General features: G+C 41.8%; 1 long non-coding RNA gene across 4 annotated transcripts in view; it reads left to right on the top strand.

The window, feature by feature from the left end:
- The window catches only part of LOC126916460 (uncharacterized), a 28,443-nt gene extending 8,226 nt beyond the window's left edge, over positions 1–20,217 (top strand). For 2 of the 4 annotated variants that reach the window (XR_007710589.1, XR_007710587.1), the window contains one exon: positions 19,226–19,744. This is a non-coding gene — a long non-coding RNA (uncharacterized LOC126916460). Of the gene's footprint in view, positions 1–19,225; positions 19,746–19,932 lie in introns of those variants that run through there. The other 2 variants (XR_007710588.1, XR_007710590.1) reach the window with 2 other exon arrangements.
- Positions 20,218–20,628: the final 411 nt, after the last annotated feature.

Raw genomic sequence — 20,628 nt, 5'->3', positions numbered from 1 at the left:
CCTTGCATTCTCGCTTAATCATACACACACACACGCAAAACCTTATTTTTATTATTCTTTTATTTTATTCTTTTTTTGTTATTTTACCCTCAGTTGCGATACGTAAAAGATTCTTGTAATTACGCTCCATCTAAGTGTTAGCCTTATACCTCTAACGTTATAAATAAATTCTTAATATCGAATCGACATCGCAGAAAAGGTAAAATATGGAACACTCACATCGGTTAACAGAACAGAAATGTAGTTGTTCGTAATTATCGAGATCCGAGCATCAAATTGTTTGACTACTTGATGATCTTATTTTCGTAAATATACAAAGAAAGACAGACGTCTGTCTCAGTGTGGTTCCGATCGTTCGGGATCTAAATTCAGACCTAAAACTGTAGGTTCATTCTTCGCCATGAGTTTCATAAGACAGTCGCTAACGAGCTCGCTAACCGAAAGGTCTGCGACTGCGACCAATTGCTCTGGAACCGTACGACTTTTAAAACGATAAGGATCGACGACGACGAAGACTGAAAATGCGAAATATATATGTCGGCTGGACGATAGGATTGGGGGTGGAGGTGTTGGATGAATCTTGGTTGATATTGGCCATCGATGCGGTGTAACAATGGTAGAGTTTATTGGCACAAGTGAGTGGTATTACAGCGTTGGTAATTAATCACAATGTTAGATACTCACGGCGCTATGACAATGGCCTCGGGTCCGGTAACGAATCCGCGGTCAACGGGATGTCGAACGTGTATACTTCGTGGAAGTCTAAGTTATATTCAGGTCGCCACAGAACAAGCACTACGTACCGGACAATTACTTGTATCGTCGTTAAAATCGTACGAAAGTGTGTCTCTCCATCACGGTGACGCTGTCGAGGAAAACTACGATGGGTGTGTCTAAGGGCACGAGATCATCGGATTCGTGGAGAAAAGTCTTCATTCGGAAAGTGAGGGAAATTGGAGTTACTTAGTTGGTGGAAATTGGGGAAGGGTGCTAGCCGTTTGTCGGTTTGAAGGACTTTCGTTAAATAGATCTTAAAATTTATAGCGGGTCCTCGGGCTAGCCGAACATGTACTGTGAAGAGGCATCAACATCTGGCAATCGTCTTACTCGAAGCATAGTCTGCGTGTGGCGAGCCACGGGACAGAAACCATTGAAACGTTTACCATCGTTACCATCGTTTACCATCGTATAGAGTTACTTCCTGCCTTGGTTAAACAAAACGTTCATCCCCTTGACCGCGACTACGTTCGGCGACTGGTTGTCGCCTCGAGTCCGAGCTCACTATCATAAACCTCGAATAAGTACAGTCGGATCGAATGACAACGGCTTTCTTAATACGGCTATGGTGAAATCTAAATTACGGTACTAGGTGTCTTCCCAAAGTTCCGAGGCGAAGGCTCCGGTGCTCTTTCATCTCCGACACGGCCATTCTGACTATCACACGTCCTCGGGTGTAACTAAAATATTGAGTTTTCCAACATTAGACTCGATACGATTAACATCATTTACAATTTAACTAAGTGCTCGAATGAGGTAAGGATCCAGTATAGCAACAAATCCTGTACGGGGGTTTGGCAGCAAAGAAATAAAAGATAATGAAAATTAGTAGCGTTATAGTTAGTATTCAAGGTGATAGTTGCATCCTGCAGGTTATTAGTCGGATCGTAACGGCATGATGGACCATTTTCGATTTCGCACTCCAAAGGATCTCGGTCTTCTAGATCGTATGAGCACATAGAGCTTCGTTCCACGGTTTCACCGAGCTTTACCATACTGTCGCCCCGAGAAGCGTGCGAGTCACATCGCATGTCCTCACTGAGCCTCATCATACTGTCGCCCCGAAACACGTGCCAACTCGTTCTGCCGGGTGTTAATGGCATAGTGCTACTGATCTTCGGAGATCAAAGTGCTCATATCGTCATGGTCACTGTTATTGCCTTCACTACAGACATCCAACTCAGCAGGGATGCGACCATCTGGCATTTTCCTCAACCTATCGTGACTGTATTTGTACGATCGCTTACCGTCTAATGTCTTTAAGATATACCTGTCCCCTTCCAAGACTTCTGCTATTACAAGTGGACCTCTAAATTTTGGATCTAATTTGGTTTGATTCCTTTCCTCATTCTTGCGTAATACGAAATCACCGAGGTTAAACCTAATCACTCTAGCTTTAGCTTTGTCGAACTTGCCTTTCTCGTATTTAGCACTCGTTTCTATCCCTCTTATTGCCTGTCGTCTTACATTGGAGATATCGATTTCCTTTTCCTCCATGTTACCGGGTAACAACAGATCGTAAGGTCTTGCCGTTCTACATATTAGTAGTTCTAATGGGCTCGAGTTGGTCACGCGGTTGGTGGTACGGTAGTACAAAGCCAACTGTATTTCCCCAATCGCGTCTTGCCACGGCCGCCCGGTCGTCTCTACTACCGTGAACATATTTTTCAATGTACCCATAACACGCTCTACCTGTCCGTTGGCTCTACTAGCACCGGTCGCTATCAAGTGAACTTTAATTTGCTTGCTTTTGCAGAACTCTTGGAATTCTTTACCCGTGAAACATCTTCCCTGATCTGCTATTATCCGGCAGGGACTGCCGAATAGAAATATAGCGGACTTGAGTGCTTTGATGGTATTAAGGGAGTCTATCTTACGGGTATGATGCAGATATAAAAAACTTCGTGAAAGCATCTACTAAAACGATGGCATATTCCTTGGAGTCATTCTTGCCACTTAGCTTGCCCGTTATGTCCATGTGCACTGTATGCCACGGTATGCTGGTCTTGGGTATCGGATGTAGTTCGGCTTGTATCTTACCCGAGCTTGCCTTCGAAACTCTACAAGCATGACAGTTCTCTACGAATTTGCGAACGTACTTTGCCATTCCTTCGAACCAGTAATACTCGTACAGTTTCTCGAGCGTCTTATCCCAACCCAAGTGCATAATTGACTGATGCACATGGTTAATAACGGACCATCTAAAACCTCTCGGGACAATGGGCAGGCAGAGGGTTTTGCCCCCCCCCCCCGCTGCACTTTGCGGTAAAGGGTACCGGAACGCAACTCGTAAGTATTCGCGACATCTTCCGCGAGCTCGTCGTTTCGTAGTTTGCGGGTGATTTCTATAATTTGTGGGTCGCGACGCTGTTCGGCTAACAGCCAGTCTTCCGGTATTTCGGCCAGATTGATTTCCTTTTCCGCGATTTTATCAACCTTACGGTGGTCTAAGTCTACGGGGTTTCGCGAGAAGAAATCTACGTGGGCCATCTTTTTACCCTCTCGATACATGATGTCGAAGGTAAAAGTCTGCAAGTAAGCCCACCACCTGTGGACCCTGTCGCTTAAACGCACTTTATTACTCGACGCTTTCAGCGAGTTGCAATCCGTAACGACAAGAAATTCCCGTCCATGTAGGTAGTGCCGGAAATGCTTGATGGCGTTTACGACTGCCAACGTCTCTAGTTCGTAGGAATGGTATCTAGATTCCGCGGGGGTAGTTCTTTTACTGTAGTACTCGATTACTCTATTTTTGCCGTCGACCTTATGCGTCAAAATCGCCCCATAACCCTCCGAGCTAGCGTCAGTGTGTAGTTCTATCGGGTAGTTGGGGTCAAATATCATTAGCACCGGCGCGTCCGTCAGGATGGAAACTACCTGTTGTCTTATTTTGTCGTGTCTATCGGTCCATGTTATATTTTTGTTAGGTGAGGTGAGCGCATACAGGGGTTTCATCATCTGTGAGAATTTAGGGACGAACCTGCGGAAATACGAAGCTAACCCGATGAATTGCCTGAGCTGGGTGATGGTGGTCGTCGGCGCAGGTAAGGAACTTAGGGCGTGTATTTTACCCGGGTTCGGGCGGACTTCTCCGTTGTGGATCACATACCCCAAGTAAAGTACCGATGTCTTCAAAAAAGAACATTTCGCGAAGTTGAACGAGAATCCGGCTTTCGCAAGAGTATCTAATACGGTGTTCAATCTTTCTAGGGCTTGATCTATCGAGTCGGCAATAATTAGGACATCGTCTAAGTAAACAACGACGTATGAATACGCGAGGTCGCCTAAGGCGTTGAAAATGGCCCTCTGAAAAACGGACGGTGCATTTTTCAATCCGAACGGCATCGTTACGTACTCATATTGTCCGTCGGGTGTCACGAACGCTGTGTACTCTGTCGAGTTGGGATGTATGGGGATTTGATTGAATCCACTGGCCATGTCCAGGCTAATAAAATACTTTGCCTTCTGTAATCTCGCAATTTGATCTGAGATAAGGGGTAGGGGATACCGATCCGCGACCGTATTTTTATTTAGCGCTCGGAAGTCTACGCACAATCTATCTGAGCCGTCCTTCTTCTTCACGAGCAACACGGGGCTCGCGAATGGTGACTTACTGGGTTTTATAATGTTTGCTTTAATTAGTTCGCTGATTCTCTCCCGCACGGTTCTCCGCTCTTCCTCGCTAAGTCTGTAAGGACTTTTTTGGACGGTGACGTTAGGGTCGATTAATCGTATTTCTAGCTGGCCCGTACTTACGCGAGTACGTGGGAAACCCGTAATGAACGAATTTTTGAACTTTTCGAGAATAGAAATCAATCGGCCTTTATCGTTACCAAGTACCTCGGTGTCCACTTTGCTAAGATCGATCTCGTTTTCGAGGGTCTCATTACAGGCGTTAACTGTCTTCGTTTTGCAAATCTCGAGGCTGTCGGGCGTAATATGTACGTCGAAGCCTTGACTTAGAATTTCGCGACCAATCATGATATCATATTTTAGGGAGGACTATCAGGGAGGACGTGAAAAGTTATCTCCAGTGTAAAACCGTTGATACATACGGTGGACAAAATCTGTGTCGTACTCTTAACGCATGTATTCCCTATCCCTCGCATCACTACTATTTCGGTCGTTCTCCTGCCGGAAAATTTCGGGGCTACGGATTCTTTAATTAACGAGCATTCGGCTCCCGAATCGAAGCAAAATGAGAACGACTCACCCTGGTGACCCAGTTTACCAGTTGAGGCCTCCACCACGCAGGAATGGACTCGACGTTCCTTGTCGTAGTCGCCTCCTCCTCTCCTCCCATAGCGGACAATCAGGTGCGATGTGGCCCTCCGCTCGGCACTTGTAGCAAACCGCCCCGGACGATGTACCTGGTCGGCTTTCTCCTGGGCGTCGTGTCCTCGTTTCTCCGGTCCGCATCCTCTTGCGGCACTCGGTAATTTTATGTCCGGGAGTTCCACAGTGGTAGCACCTGACTCGGTTCGATGTCCTGCTTCGTTTTACTCCAGGTTCCGTCGGTGGATCGCTTGACGAAGAAGTCAGCCCATTCCTCGCGTAAGAGAAAGCCTGCATCTGTTCATAGAATTGCTCCCGGGTCCGGATGTTACGCGAGAATGCCAGCCGCTCGGCCTCCCTGTCCGATAAACGCAGTCGATACGGGACGAAAGCGTTAACTGCTTCGATCATGGGTAGATTTTCCCGCCTCGACCATAGGTGGGAGCGAATTATTGTCCCCGTGGTGCCAAAACGCGAGGGAAAATATTCGGTAAATTGTGTCCAAGTAAGACCATTGACCGGAATTTGCGAAAACCACGGTGCTGCAACAGCTTCCAGAGCACTACTTGAAAGGAGATATAAGTCACCATCGCGTATAGACCTCCCCCGCATAATCACACTGGCGGTCGCGTACCACGTGGCTGCGTCGGTACCCGCTATTCCGGGGTTGAAACGCGGCAGCGATGATTGGAGTACCGGCCTGGGATTTGGCGCCGGCGTCAGAAACAGCTCACGCATGAAGGCCACCTGCTCTTGCATGGGTAACGTAGGCCCGAATCCCACTGCTGATGTCGGCTGGACGATAGGATTGGGGGTGGAGATGTTGGATGAATCTTGGTTGATATTGGCCATCGATGCGGTGTAACAATGGTAGAGTTTATTGGCACAAGTGAGTGGTATTACAGCGTTGGTAATTAATCACAATGTTAGATACTCGCGGCGCTATGACAATGGCCTCGGTAATCCGGTAACGAATCCGCGGTCAACGGGATGTCGAACGTGTATACTTCGTGGAAGTCTAAGTTATATTCAGGTCGCCACAGAACAAGCACTACGTACCGTAGAATTACTTGTATCGTCGTTAAAATCGTACGATAGAGTGTCTCTCCATCACGGTGACGCTCGTAGGAAAACTATGATGGGTGTGTCTAAGGGCACGAGATCATCGGATTCGCGGAGAAAAGTCTTCATTCGGAAAGTGAGGGAAATTGGAGTTACTTAGTTGGAGGAAATAGGGGAAGGGTGCTAGCCGCCCTTAAGAGAAAGTCGCCATCGGGCCGCGTCGTTCGTGAGAAAAATAGACTTCTCCAATTTTCCCGTAGTTGGAACAAAGTTTGTTTGTCGGTTTGAAGGACTTTCGTTAAATAGATCTTAATAGATCTTAAATAGATTTATAGCGGGTCCTCGGGCTAGCCGAACATGTACTGTGGAGAGGCATCAACATCTGGTAATCGTCTTACTCGCAGCATAGTTTGCGTGTGGCGAGCCACGGGACAGAAACCATTGAAACGTTTACCATCGTTACCATCGTTTACCATCGTATAGAGTTACTTCCTGCCTTGGTTAAACAAAACGTTCATCCCCTTGACCGCGACTACGTTCGGCGACTGGTTGTCGCCTCGAGTCCGAGCTCACTATCATAAATCTCGAATAAGTACAGTCGGATCGAATGACAACGGCTTTCTTAATACGGCTATGGTGAAATCTAAATTACGGTACTAGGTGTCTTCCCAAAGTTCCGAAGGGAAGGCTCCGGTGCTCTTTCATCTCCGACATATATATAATGCGTTCTTCTAATAACGCACGCACATTCGTACGGTAAATACGTGAGGTTATTTGGTGCAGGATATGTAGATGTTTAATAGTATATTTATTAACAATTCTCGTTTTCGACTCTTTACGTACAACTCTTGATTCAACAAATGTTTTCTTGATCCGATTCGTTTCTTTTTGTCGCCCTTTAATATCCCCACTACGCACGCGATTGGTGGGCGTCCGTGACCGTTTACACGTGACAACGGTAGCGGACGCCCACCAACCGTGTGCGCAGTGGAGATATTGAGAGGCAACAAAAAGAAAGGAATTTTATTTTTCCAACGTCCTTTCGTCCTTGACTGTTTACACGTGGCAACGGTAGCGGACGGCTACCAACCGTGTGCGCAGTGGAGATATTGAGAGGCGACAAAAAGAAAGGAATTTTATTTTTCCAACGTCATTTTCGTCCGTGACCGTTTACACGTGGCAATGGTAGCGGACGCCCACCAACCGTGTGCGCAGTGGAGATATTGAGAGGCGACAAAAAGAAAGGAATTTTATTTTTCCAACGTCCTTTCGTCCTTGACTGTTTACACGTGGCAACGGTAGCGGACGGCTACCAACCGTGTGCGCAGTGGAGATATTGAGAGGCGACAAAAAGAAAGGAATTTTATTTTTCCAACGTCCTTTCGTCCTTGACCGTTTACACGTGGCAACGGTAGCGGACGCCTACCAACCGCGTGCGTAGTGGGGATATTGAGAGACGACAAAAAGAAACGAATTTTATTTTTCCAACGTCATTTTCGTCCGTGACCGTTTACACGTGGCAATGGTAGCGGACGCCCACCAACCGTGTGCGCAGTGGAGATATTGAGAGGCGACAAAAAGAAAGGAATTTTATTTTTCCAACGTCATTTTCGTCCGTGACCGTTTACACGTGGCAATGGTAGCGGACGCCCACCAACCGTGTGCGCAGTGGAGATATTGAGAGGCGACAAAAAGAAAGGAATTTTATTTTTCCAACGTCCTTTCGTCCTTGACTGTTTACACGTGGCAACGGTAGCGGACGGCTACCAACCGTGTGCGCAGTGGAGATATTGAGAGGCGACAAAAAGAAAGGAATTTTATTTTTCCAACGTCCTTTCGTCCTTGACCGTTTACACGTGGCAACGGTAGCGGACGCCTACCAACCGCGTGCGTAGTGGGGATATTGAGAGACGACAAAAGGAAACGTATTTTCGTTTTCGAACGTCATTTTCGTCACGCCTTTTTCCAAATATTCGGCGGAGGGATTGTAGGGATATCGATGACTGGTTAGGCCTATTGGCACTTACGCTTCGATGTTATACTTGTATCGACGAAACCGTTGGAAAGTTTTGTTATCGCAGCTACATACGTAAGTGTGTAACACAGATTAACGATCGTACCTGATTAACACTAACTCTTACCAAATCTGACAAAGTCAAATGACGAGTTTGAAGGTTTCGTTTAAGTTTCATTTAAAATTGTACATTAGTCGTTATTTCTTCTTCTTCTTTTTTTATTCATTCAACTTTATGTAAATTCTCGTATTGACAAAAATTGAGAAATCGAAAAATATAAGAATGTGCATAAAGTTAGACGAACGAAATGAATAAGGGCAAATGCACAATTTTAAATAAAATTTTCTATGTCGTTTCACCGGGCTTGGTAAGATTAGCGTTGAACAAGGACAAAAGGCGCCTTTATCCGTCTAACACGGCATTCTCTTCCCATTCTCATATCGCATCCATTTACACGGTAACGTACGACTCTCGTACTCTGTATCTCTATATCTTTATGGTTATTCCAGACAATGCCAACAATAGAAAGAAAGATTGGTTGCTGACGGCTCGTAACGTATAGCTGGAAAAGTTAGAGTTGCAGAGAGCAACTTGTTAGAGTAGCGGCAATATGGAAGTTGTACTCGCACAGGTAAACTTGGCCATGTAGAAGTCTGGGCTGGGTTAGATCGTGTTCTAAACTCGAGTTACGGAGCTAAAATAACGTATCCGGACGTGTAGATGATTCGAGTTAAAGCAAGCTTTATTTTCACTTATAGGAGGCAGCGAAACGAAAGGAATCAAAGAAAATTGTTGCAGCCTCGTGCAGGTTTTTGAAGTCATAGGAGCTCGATCGTAAAACAAAATTCGTCGAACGAGCGGGTATTCTATTTACCTGATAAAGTTAAATATTATCGGCCGCGCTACAAAAGAAAAAATCTATTATCCATTTGTTCCTATCTCCACCATTTACATACACCGTTTTTGCAACGGTAAAATTCCTTTCCAAATCATTTTTTAACGAAAACTACGAACAATGTTTTCCGCGTTACTCTGACGCGCTTTTAATTCGCCGTGCTTCATGCGGCTTTTGTCGCAGCCGCTAGCATTGAAATACGTGTCGCGGAAAGGTCGTAGTTGAAGCTGCGCAATAATAAACGAAAAAAGGCGCGATATCGGTTCATGTTGTAGGCGATTCGGCGTAAACGCGTGGGAGAGATACCCTGCAACGATTGCCGCGCTTTATTAACTAGCGTAGAGAAGTTGAAAGCGAGAGAAAATTTCAGTGACATCGATGAATACCCGGCGGTATGGAATACGGGTCACGCTTATCCCGGGCATCGATTGGAATTACTCGCACGAGATACGACCACGGATAAACTTTTCCGGAACTTTTCGGACTAATTTCGCGTTTCTGTCTCCTCCAATGTTCCATCTGTCCACGATCTGTGCAGTGTACGGGTGTCTCGTAGAATTTGAATTTCAATGCGCCGACAATGAGTTACCTACCTGCGGCTTGGAAATTATTTTTCATCGTCCTATTCGAGAGAGTTTACGCAATAGGTAAATTTCGTTTGTTTCGATAAGTCGGTTAAATTAGAAGCGATGCATAATAAAATACGGGTAAAATGTTTCGGGCGAGAAAGACTCCGTGGAACAGCGATTAACCTTTCGCGATTGCATGTAGATTCGATGACGAACTCGAAGATTCTTTATATCGAATAACCTTTGAAGCCACCATCTATGTTTATTTGTTAAGATTCAGATTCAAGTGATCGACCATTTCTCATTTCAAAGAGATGGCTTGGCTTTCCTATTTAGAAGTTTTACATTCGATCTTATGTACGAAGGGAACGTGAATCTTTATATTACTGCAGGGAACGCTGGAAAGTTGGGGAAAAGGTAATTTCGTATTCTACATTCACCTTTGTTCAATTCATTTCTATGTAAATCATTCCGCGACACAGATAATCGCAATAGAAAAGGACTGAAACTTCGATAAAAACGTCCCGACAATCCGATAAAAATTGTCTATGCAAAGATATTTAATGTTTTCCACGCCTTTCCTCCATCTAATGTTTGTTATCTAATTTTCTATTCGTGCATTTATTCTTCAGACTCGACGAAAAGATTCGCGGACATATATACACGTGGTCTCACGAAATTCTCGGGAAACCGTCCAATTTTCCAATCGTCAGAAAGATTCAGTCATTGATATGAAAATTGGTTTTGTTCCGCTTTCGAAATTTTTCAATTCGTCGTACTCGGGTTTTTGAATCCGATTGGTCTGCCCCCAACAACCTTACGACGAATCGCTCGCTAGGAGACGCCTCCATAGATGTCGGTAGAATTCGTCCAAGTCAAAAATATCCGTGGATCGTCTACCCCCTGCGGAGCAAAACCGATTTCAAGAAAATTTTCTCCGCCCATTATCCAGCAGCGTTTCGTCTTAATGAACAGTTCAAAAGACTATTAATCAGAGGATACGCCGCACGAAATCCTTTTTACGATCCGTCTCACAGTTTGCTAACCGTCGCCAGTAACAAACTCCAATCTGTTCCACAATCAACTCTAATTTCAAGGCAATCTCCACGCTAATTTCATTTTGGCATTCCAAATCGTATCTCGAAATGGAAATCACGTCCGTATACCCGGAAGATATAGTTCGCGAATCATCTCCGCGGGAAACATCGACTTTCTTTATTAATTCGTAATTGAGACTGATTTGTGTGGTTCGCGTGCTGTAATTCTCCGTATGTGCGTATAGCGCACGCGTGTGTGCAAGATACGTGACGGGGGAAAAAATGTGTGGGCGAATGGGAAAGACAGGGGTGGAAAAGAAATGTAGACGCCCAGTGGTTGCAAACGGTATCCGTACGTCGGTGTATTTACTGCTTCATCTACGTTGGCGGATAAGGTGAGGCAGCTTCAAATTGATACATCACGAATTTTATTAAGTTTTCTCCTTTCTAATATTTGTTCAAAATCGTCGACGATAGTCGTTTATTCTGTGGCACGTACGTGCCGGTGGCTGTGAAATTGCAGCAAGTCGTATACGATGGAGGACGAGAGGAAGTTTAAAAAAAAAAAAGGATAAAAGAAACGCGACAGTTTTAGAAAAAAAGAAAAGTTGTAATTGATAAGAAGAATTGGATTGCGAACAAGTTTGATACGGATGACTGTCTTCAACGTTGTTGGTGATGAAAGTTGCAATTAGTACGTAAGGTGCAGTTATCGTACACAGTTTTGTGAATTTTAAACTTCCCTTCGATCGCCGCTGTATCGCGTTTCGACGTTCGGCGTTCGAGCGCGTTAAAAAGTATTTTTCCGACAATAAAACGTTTCGTAAAATATACGATCTTCTAAAGTGAGATTTACGCGTCGTACAATTTTACGAGCAGTTTGTTCGAAAATGTGCCTCTTAAATGCTTAAATCACTTGCACTATTTTTAGAATTAATCGTATATTCTAGCTGCTGACTTACGATAATAAAAGATAATGGATTTCGTCGAAAAGACAAGTGAGAAACGAACAGATTTATTCTTTTATATCGCATATATGTATTGTAATTTTGCACCATTACATTGTTACATTCTCATCTGCTTCGATAACGAAATTTTCTGTTCCGTACGCTTTAAAGGCTCCAAGATATTTCGTGGTTCGATGGAACGTAGAATATAGCAGATCCATCGTGTCTTTACATTTTATCTTTTATCACTGACCTCTCACCTGCATATAATGTGGATTATAACGTTATTTCAGCATCCGCCTTTTCAGCGAAAGGTATAAAACGCGAAACTCCTCTTCGAGATCCATCGATGTTTCCATAAAACATTTTGTATGCGGTATTACCATACACGACACTTTAAGCTTTATAAACAACGTTTTCTCACTCAGTTACATCATACGAGTTACGCCATTGCCAAATGTTAGCCCGACATTAATAAAATTACAAGATAAAACAGTCGTTTCGTTGCAATTTCATTCTACGTTATAACAGCCACACGTACTCCGTGTTTGACGAGTATACTCGTCACCGTTTACCTTTTGCGACACATTCTAGGCACACGCTTTCAAAGAGATCTGGAAGAGCTGATTAATCGTATCATAAATTCACTTATCACTCGCTTTTTATCGAGCAATTATCACAATTTATTAATCACTGACAATTAGTCGGCTAAATGGTAATATGGACCGTTAGCATGGAAACGTAAAAGCATTTCAGCGTTCGCTGCGTACACGGGATTTATCGAGAAAAATACAAGTAGAGTAGAAATGCGTTTATTGAAACAAAACTTTAATTAACGCCCAATTAACGGAACGTTTGCTGGTATTATTCGAGCAAAGAGCGATACGTAACGAGAAAAATTGGTAAGCTTCCATTATACGAACACCAATTATATAAACTGTTCTCGTTTCCTGACAACTTTAGATAAATCGTCTTCCGCCACATTTGTCGAACGCGGTTTAACATCCGCAGCGGTCTCTCTGAATCCCGTAAAAACTGTGAAATGGAAGAAACGCATTTTGATCGTTCGCCTGTGCAACAGAACGAACGTTTCTACGTCGCTTTTGTTATTAAATGGTTTCGTAGAAAGTATTACGTGTTTCGTAGTATAGAGCCTTTTAATACAGTGAAAATACGGTCAGTTGGAAACATCTGCGTACATCTCTTGGATAGAAAAAATATTTTCTACGTAAAGACGCAGGCAGAGAGGCGTGTGCAGTTGTTTAAGCTGTAAGCTGTTTGATAAATGTATTTTTAATATCTTTCTCGATAAATCCTCGTACATAGAAATACTCCGAAATGCTTTCACGTTTCTCTGCTAACGATTGATATTACATTTAACCGACTAAAAGATTATGACGCGTCAGAACGCCTAGCGTTGCAGCGCGTAAAGTAGATGCGACAGGAACACGTTTACGCGTATACGGTAATAACTTTTAGTTAAATATCAACGTTTTCCTGACTTATCGCTCGTACGCAGAGACGAGCTCTGTCACGAAGCTGATCCTCGCTTTAAATTCTTACGTACTTTGACGATATGATTATTTAACGGGGTGTCCTGAATTAGAATGTTCTAAAACAGCGTCTTTTTGTGATTTTTTTTTAGAAGGGAAAGAAAGAAACAAAGTTATTGAATTTTGAGGTGTGGCTTTATATATATTTAACGAATACAACAAATTTTTTTTAATGTTAACAAAAAAATTATATCAGATTTCTAATCGTTTTCAGTCGGCGTGAAAGATTCACCTCGTAATTCTTGACTGAAACGGAAAAACTAGAAAGGATTAAATTATTATATATTTTTCTTCTCGATGAACTAAAAAAGTTTGTCAAAAAGTTGATTTAAATAATTCTTATAGCACCTTGAAGTTTATTCTTTCTTCTTAAAAAACACACTTTTTTATTTTCCGCCTTCTTTTTTTTTAGTCCATCGAGAAGAAAAATATATAATAATTTAATCCTTTTTTGGTTCTTCGTTTCAGTCGAGGATCACGCCGATTGAAAAATGCAGCCCATGAAATAGGCTTAGAAATCTGTTATAATTTTTCTTTTACTTTAAAAAGAAATTTTTTGTATTCGTTAAATATATATAAAAACATAGCTCAAAATTCAATAACTTCGTTTCTTTCTTTTCCTTCTAAAAAAAAAAAAAAAAAAAAAAAAAACACAAAAAGACGCTGTTTTAGAAGTTATTAACTTGCGATTTATCGTATATTTCATCTGTTGAAGTAACTTCATGAAAAATTCTACATCTTTATTTATGTATATCCATGGCCTGGAGACTGCTATTACGCAGATATATTGCAAATAAGGAGCGGCGCATATTATCCTACCCTTGAATGTATATTATGTTCTGGGTTGCAAGGTCTAGGAACAAAGAAACTAATAAACAGATTTCTCTTTATGTTCCCTGTAGCCTCTAGCCAAAGCCAGAAACTTACCTTTTTTGGTAATATTCTTTTGCCATAAATTTATGAACGTGCTCCCTGTCGTTCCATTTTCTAGTAATACTAAAAGATTAAGGATCTGAATCAGTATTATATCATATTTATACCTTTAATTTATACCTTATATTTATACCTTTAATCATTTCAGTATACTTTTCTATTACAAATTCATCCACTCGTTCTTCGATCAGTCAACGTCAAACTCAACATCATTCAAAACACGAATTAAACGACGAACGAGAAACGCCAGTTCTACGAAACATAGAAAAATAGAAACATTCCGATTTTTCTGATGAAACGTTATCGTTTCGAGTCAGGTGTTTCCGCTCGATGCGTAACATTTTTTACAATTGAAAGTGAAATTGTCGAGCATCGTTGAAAAACAATTCTACGTCGCAGTATGTACGAGCAATTTCAGATAAACGCAGTTTATATTTTAATCGATGAACGGAGGCTCGATCTCGAGAACGTTTGTCGAAATTAATATTTGTAATCGTGGATTTCGATAATCCGAGAATTAGCTTTTACCTGATAGAAAAGAACTTAGTGGTGAAATATTGTTTTGTCAAACGAGAGGCTCTCTTTAAGTTTCAATCATATCGGCTACTTCGATTTCTTTAGGTGACTTTGATATTAACCCTTTCCACTCCGAATTTTATTTCAATTTCGTTACCAGCAGCTCGCAACGCTTTTAAATTCAATCTGAAATTTACTTTAACTAAAAAAAAAAAGACAATTTAAATAAACAAAGGCAGAAACAAATTCATTTAAATACCAGTTTTATTCACACTATCGTCGTACCTTGTAATTTTTAAGTGTACGGTATATCTTGGAACAACTTCCAGGATGCAATCCTGGCTTTTTTTTCGCGCGTTTCACAAAAAAAGGTGGGTCTGAAAGAATGTCTAGTGCGACTCGACAAAGGAGTTCCTGAGATAAAAACTAATGTCGAGTCACACTCCACACAGTTACAATACAAAGGGTTAAATATGCCATGTATCGTTCGTGTACATACATAATTTTCTAATGTAATTTGATTAAATCCGCATGTTGCACGGTTGCACTTGATTGTCCGTGCGTTAAACCACCAAGATCAATTTACTGCCGGTATCGACATTAGTATTGACATTGCTAGTATTAGGCTTGACGCTTTACGCCATCAAGATCATGAAAATCTATTTCGTCTATTTTTTGACATATGCCATGCAATTTCAATCCTTATCGATATATTTCAATTTAACTTTATTCCAACTTGATCGTGGTGTTTGAAATTAGAGAAAAACGTAAAATAATAAACAGAAAATAATTCTAGTAGTTTCTTACAGTAATTTTCTAAAACGATGCTACGCAATTGATAGAAATATATAAAATAACGCGTAGGGCAACTGCTGTATCATTTTACCGTGTTGCTGATTTTATCGATATAGACGTAAATTCGAAATATCAAATACCTTGACAGGATATTCGACCGGTGATCAAGCTCCTATAAACTCGATGGTATAAACTCTTGGTAAATTATATGGTAAGCATTAAGAATTTGCTATAAATCGTTCGTCGTGCCGTAAAACGTATCAGTTACAGAGCTGATAAAATTTTTCCATCGACGAACGAAATAGACACGCGAATATTTATTCACTTGACCGTGTAACACTGGCCGACACGGTTTTGCCTCTTTCTCGCCATAAAACGCACGTGTCAAGAGATTCGCGTGACAATCGATTGCGTTGCTCTTGCTTGGTGATGTTAATCGTAATTAGAAATATGTGCGCACGAATAAATTTGCAAATAAAGCCAAGAGCAGCTTGCAGCTTGCAATTTCCGTTCCGTCGGGCGATACTGCGCGAACAAATCAAAGAGGACAACAGAGTCTCATAAACAAGCGAATCTGCTAAACAAGATCTAAAATGTTAAAAACACGTCGCTGATGGCCACGAGTGGTTTACTGCATATCGAAACTTTAAACTACGTTTCTAATTCGCGAGATGCGCGGGTTACTCGTGAGATAAACGAGATATAGTGGAAACTCATTGTCTAACTCGCTACAAGTTGCAAAGAAGAAGCCACTGATCATTACTACGACGTCGTGCACTGTGCACATTGATTCGTTTGAAACGAGGTCTCTTTATTTTTAAGCGAACTCTATTTATTACCGAACCGAGGTTTTACCAATCTACGCAATTAAATTTTTGCGTTTGCACGCGAAAATTTTATCCGTCGCTCGACCCTTGACCCAGACTAGTCGACCAAACTCGCGTTTCCGCAGGGAGAGACTTGGTCAAATTTCTCATCGACCGCTCAATCGACCCGTTTGTACCGTAACTACCCTTAGGTAACACGAAAACAGAGGTCCTTGTGCCCCGGAGTACCACAGCACAGCTATGTGCCTGACGATATACGCGTTAATAAGCCACGACCCATGCGCATTCTTGAACCCGATAACAGGATAGTTGCGTTCATGCGTAACATTAACATTCGTCATTTTTTCGATCAATTTACTTTATCCAATTCTATGGGATTCACGTTGCAACTATGAAAAGAATTTGCGACTGTTTAGTCGGTATTTTTCTTCTTGCTATTTATTACTCTTCTACCTTTTTTTTCCTTTTTGTACGTGAAGAAATCCTCATGAACTATTAGCTGCTGCTAATAATCGGTAACAGTAGAGTAAGACAGGAGTGCTCCAGGAACCTCTCATGAATTGTCTTCAGTTGCACCCTTTTCCGTCGTCCTCTTGTTCGAGCCAATCCTAATAATTCTCCGACTGTTGAATTTGATGCTAGGGAGGGGGGGGGGGCATTGCCCCTAGCGTTATCCCCTGTTTTAGTCGTGGGTCCGTTTGGACGGCGATGAAGCGGTTCTAGGGCCGCCTGACCGCCATCCCCCTGCATGCGTTATCCTACAAGGGTGAGAGTTCTTCTTTCTCTCCCTTTCTGCTCGCTCGCAAAAGAGGCGGACAGCCTCGTATTCCTATGGTTCGCTCTCAACATCGTTTCTAGAATCGCCGAGGGTGTGTCAATCTTTCACCTATGACGTGCCGCAGGGAGTAGCTGTGTAGCTCCCATGCCGGACAAAGCTCCAGCGCGTGCTGCGCCGTGTCCCTGCCCTCCCTGCTTTTTAAAATTCGCGATTTAAGATTTATATTAATTTATATTATATTTAAAATTTTCGCGATTCAACGTTCAAATTGAAATCTTTTTCGTTCTTCATTAAGTTAAGATTACTAGAAAATAATCGTAAATGCTGCTTTATAATCATATAATTCAAGTTAGAAGTGTGCACATACCTTACTATTATATATAGAATGAGCAAATACTGTTTACTAATATCTTCTACACGTTTCAACGATATATTCTGGACGTTTTGCTTGCGACGAAATAACGAATGCGACTGGTTTGTTGAAATAAACGAAGCCTTGTTACAATGCGTCGCTATCAATTGTTACCAAGGCGCCACAGTGGCCTGCCCTGACCACCAATAAGATAAATGGTCCATTGGGGAAGAATGTTGTCTTACATCGTCATTTTATTATCATTTTGCCATTATATGCTTGGAACAATAAACATATTCCCGTGGCGTGCTGAGTGAAACATGTGATTTCGGCGTGTCAGTCAAAGTGTTAAGGAAATTGAGTGAGCTACTTCGTAGTAATACGTCGAACTATTTTCTTTTAATTACACAACTTCCGTTTGTGTCTTGAAGTTTCGTAATAGACCTCCGTGGCCTGTCCGTGGTCCGTCGTGTTGATACGTCTTTTGCATATTCTCACACTGAGTTTCACATCTTGTACGTCTGTACGTTGTCAAAGTTTAGGCGCAGCGATAGTACAAGTAGTTAGAGGTACGTTCGAAGGTGAAGTTCAAGTTTCAAGCTTCGAGCGTAGATGTTCAGTAGGAGAGACGCGAAGGTCGTTGGTTGAAAGAGTAGACCATGGACGTAAACCAAGGAGAAACGTAACTGAAATTCTGTGCTACCCAGGAGAGCGAGGATGATGAGAAGCGAATATAAAACAAACATATAGGTTACTGGCAAACTCGAGGGAACAATAACTCGCCTCGTTCGCGTCAATGTCGCCATTGGTACGCGGTTATTCCGCTTTTTGATCCTCGAATTGAATTAACGCGAAATAGCAGCCGAAAGCCTTTGTGATTGACGTGACTTTGAATAACAGCGAACAACAAAAATTCGATGCGACGCTCGAGCGCGTGGCAATGGGAGCAGAGGACGCAAGCACGTCAACAGCGGTGCAATTTAACAATTCGAATGTGGTGAAGTGCATGGAAACCTTTAATCCGAAAAATAGCAAAGAAATAACTGCTGTCCCTTGCACGATTCTCGAGTGGCGTCATCGACCGTCAGCTCTATCGATAGCGTCCGTCGCGAAACAACAGTTTGCGTATTGTTCGTTGATAAAATTGCCGAGTATCGATTATCGTTCAACCCGGCGCGGCAATCTTTGACCCGCGGCCATTATTGTCCAATTATTGGAAGAATTCGAGAATCGACGCAGCTTCCTATTGGCTTTGTTCGAATTCACATCCAATTCGCGGAATTAATTGGATTCATTCCTTCAAACGTATCTTCATTTACCTTCGATGTGCGAACGAGTTTCGCAACGTGATGGAACGTACCTTGTACTACTTCGTTTACCCCAACAGACACAATACAGAACGATTCTATCGATCAACGAGGATGAGGTGCCTTTATTTCTTTTTTTTTTTTTTTTTCCTCCTCGGTTTGAGCAGAGTAAAAACAGTGCGCGTAGAGTGCGTTTTGGCACTGGGTTCGGGGATCGGCAATCCATTAACGCTTCTCTGGCTCGTGTTGTTGCAGTTGTTTGCGATTCAAAGTGATTCGAGTTATCAAGCGACGTATAGTTTGGCGGCGTAGCCTGTACAGCTCTTAACGTACCAAGCTAAGAGTTCTCGTAGAAATCACCTCGAGTGCCAAGAAACAAGTTTTTTCGCCAGCAGGAGAAAACTTGATGTAGTTCAGCCTTAACATATTCCAGATTCACGAACGAGGGAAGCGTACGGGTAGAGAGGCGTGTGTGTGTGTCGGCTGTTACTTGCAAAGGAAAGTCTATTCGTCGAGATCGATGGCATAGACGAAAGCTAAGAAACGATCGACCAATGTTTATTGAAATTTATATTCTTTTTTTACAGAAACGACGTTGCGACACAATCTTCCAGTGTTAGTGGTAGCTTATTCGGTAAGTGAAATCACAGTTAAATTTCATAATACGGTATTTTTATCGGTACGTAGAACGTTCTCCGGTAAAACATCAAAATTATTCAATTTTGCAATTTACAATGTTTTCTTCGCGCAAGTACCCTTCAAGTAAATTTATTAATTTACTGCAGAGATTACTCGCGTGTTTTTATTCTTCGAAAGAATTGCAAATTAAGCGTCTAACGCAATTTTACGTCGTGCATATTTATGCGCAACTGTGATACGAATTCAGAGGTTCGATAAGGAAAAAAAAAAAAAAATGAAGAAATAATGTGTATTCTGTGCAACCACGGAGAAAGGAATATCCGTTGAACAACCAGTTTGTGAAATATCGATTGAATTTTTTACCGAATAACTTGCTGAAAATAACGTCAATTGTTTTAAAATTAATAAAATTTGTATTCCATGCAAAGATATTAAACCGATAGAAATGCTGATTTTATCTTGACGTTTTCCATTATTTTCAAAACAATTTTCTCAACATTTGTAGCCTGACCTTTTACGGTACACAGTTTAACCTTTATACGGTAACGCACTGTCGTAGAACGTATTTCGCGTCGTATAAGAAACAACAGAGAATAGATTTTCTGTTCGAAAACAATGAAAGAGATTTAATAAAAACAGTTTTATTATCGTGCAGGTACGAGAGACTTTTATCGTGAAAGCTATTTCACGAACATATTTACCATGGTGTACAAAACGGTGGAAAATTCAGGAGATAATTTTCACGAAAAAGAGATATATCACGTAGAAACGTATCATCGAGAAATATATATTAATTATCGTTTGTTCTAATAAATAATTAATAATTCAATTACGATACGCTTATGGTCGATTACAACTCATTCGAATACCTCGTAATGATTTAAACGAAGACGTTTAAAAGACATGCATTGCTCCTTCTATCAGCTCGACCATCGTTAAGATTCTCTGAAAAAGATCATTCCGCGAGTATAAAAAATTACTTTCGTTAAGTCCACACCGTTCATCAAGTCCGTTAAGAAATTCATCCTCCGAGGAAATGTTTAAGACAGGGGACCGAGGCAAAGCGTTCGATGAAAGGGCAATTAAAGCGAACGCGTCCAATGAAAACATATCAAATCGAATTCGTTGTTAACTAATTTCTCGAATTATCGAAAAACATCGCTTTAATTGATTTTCGAACGAAATACATCGATTCGAGGGTTTCAGGCTTTCAATTAGACTGCCGATGTTTATATATTTATGGAAATTCGCGTAGCTTGAAAAAAAAAAGAAAAAAAAAAATATACGCGAAACGTGAGAAGCGGAAAACACATTGTAGATGTGGCAATATCGATAGTGGACGAAACAAATT

The sequence above is a fragment of the Bombus affinis genome, chromosome 5 (assembly GCF_024516045.1).
Source record: "Bombus affinis isolate iyBomAffi1 chromosome 5, iyBomAffi1.2, whole genome shotgun sequence".
Taxonomy (NCBI): domain Eukaryota; kingdom Metazoa; phylum Arthropoda; class Insecta; order Hymenoptera; family Apidae; genus Bombus; species Bombus affinis.
Note: the sequence above shows the minus strand (reverse complement) of the source record. Positions and strands in the feature narration are given on the sequence as shown.